The sequence below is a fragment of the Magnolia sinica genome, chromosome 11 (assembly GCF_029962835.1).
Source record: "Magnolia sinica isolate HGM2019 chromosome 11, MsV1, whole genome shotgun sequence".
Taxonomy (NCBI): Eukaryota; Viridiplantae; Streptophyta; class Magnoliopsida; order Magnoliales; family Magnoliaceae; genus Magnolia; species Magnolia sinica.
The window spans coordinates 52,210,142-52,212,212 of NC_080583.1; the positions used below are offsets into that span (position 1 = coordinate 52,210,142).

General features: G+C 41.0%; 1 non-coding gene across 1 annotated transcript; it reads right to left on the bottom strand.

Moving 5' to 3' along the window:
- Nucleotides 1-219: 219 nt before the first annotated feature.
- Nucleotides 220-326, bottom strand: LOC131219760 (small nucleolar RNA R71). Its single transcript, XR_009158405.1, has one exon. It is a non-coding gene; the product is annotated as a small nucleolar RNA R71 (small nucleolar RNA).
- Nucleotides 327-2,071: the final 1,745 nt, after the last annotated feature.

Consider the following 2,071-nt stretch of genomic DNA (forward strand, 5'->3'; position numbering starts at 1 on the left):
GAAAATCCATATCTATACTTGAAAGAGTTTGATGAGATAATAGCCACTCAATACTTTCCTAATGTATCTAAGGACACGGACAGGTAGAAACTCTTTCCCTTCTCCTTAAAAGAAAAGGCTAAGACGTGGTTGCACTCCCTACGTCCATGATCGATAGGTAAATGGAACAACATGACAAGGGAGTTCACTAAGAAATTTGTCTCATACCATAAAACGAACACCTTCAAAAAGTTAATCATGAACTTTGCCCAAAAGGAAGACGAAACATTCTTCTAATGTTGGGAGTGATTCAAGGATCTTGTTAGTTCATGCCCACAACATGGTTTTGAAACGTGGCGCATCACAAATTTCTTCTACAATTGACTGACATTTTCCATGCGTCAATTGGTCGAGAGAATGTGCAATGGGAATTCATGAACAAAGATGTCAATGATGTGTGAGATTATTTGGACAGACTTGCTGAAAACGTACAATCATGGGACATGTCTCCAAAACCCACCACCTCTGAGCCTACTCAATCAAAGGAAATGGGAGGAATGAATGCTTTAAAAGAAGAAGATGACTTGAGTGCAAGAGTGGCCGATCTCACAAGAAGAGTCAAGGCCATGGAAGTTAAGAAGGATAAGGCTAAGGAAGTAGTTTGCGGTATTTACACTTGCAACATACATACAACTAAAAATTGTCTAACAATACCTGCTTTCCAAGAAATTCTGAATGAGTAGTCAAATGCCGTGAACAACTACCAAAGACCTTTTAGTGGACCCGCCTCAAATACATACAACTCCAGCTAGAGGAATAGACAAACTGCTACTTCTCAAGGATTCCCTAACCAATTCCTAAATCAAGGGAACCTTTAAGAGGATCCAGTCTTAAAACACCTTTAAAATCAAGAGCTTTTCAATCAGATTATATTGCAAGCCATTCAAGATCTTTCAAAGGCCATACAAGGGTGTGAGACAAAAATTTTAATTGGGGAGAAAGGGATCTTTCCGGCCCAACCTCTCCCCAACCCTAAACCGCAATATGAAATTAATGACCCAATCTCTTCAAATCAATATGTGGAACAATCTAAGTCTATCACCACTCTTAGGAGTGGTAAAACAATTGACAAATCTATTCTGGTAAAGACTGAAAATTCAAAGGACCTAAAAGAAGACACGGACGATAGACCTAGTATTGCCCCACATGGGTTAAAATTAGAACCTCAAGGTAGGCCGATTGCTCCATTCCCTCAGCGGTTGATTATACCAAAACCTCTATCAAATTCTCATAATATTCTAAAGGTACTTAAACAAGTGAAAGTCAACATCCCTCTACTGGATTTCGTTAAACAAATCCCTTCATATGCCAAATTTCTAAAAGATCTATGCACTACCAAGAGATGGCATACTATTCAATAGAGATTTTTTCTAACAGAAAAAGTGAGCGCCATCCTTAAGTAACATGTGTCACAAAAGTACAAAGACCCTGGTAACCCAACCATCACTTGTGTAATTGGGAACTGCCAAATTGAGCATGCACTTCTTGACTTGGGGAGGAGTGTTAATCTGATTCCTTACTCGGTTTACGAACAACTAGGCTAGGTGAATTAAAACTCACTCGGACCACATTACAACTTGCCAATCGATCAATTCGTGTACCGAGAGGGATCATTGAGGATGTGTTGGTCCAGGTTGATAAATTCTACCATCTAGTAGATTTTATTGTCCTGGATACTCAACCCAACATGAACATGAGCACTCAGATTCCTGTTATTTTTTGCCGCCCATTCCTTGTTACATCAAATGCAATCATTAATTGCAGGAATGGAGTTATGAGTTTATCTATAAGACCCGTATCCTAGACTGTACCATTACATAGGCTTCCGCGATCCTCCCGATTGAATTCCACCACCCGCCATCTGTAAACGGTGTTTACGCGTGATCCTGAGTCATATCCCGCATTCCAGAATCAGCTCAACCCAAGACTTATACCCTAGCGACCACACCATCGCCGCGGTTCCGATGCTGCGTCTCGGGCGCCGAGGCGATACCCAGGCTAGGAGATGTGGACCCGCGTTCAGTTCGAGAAA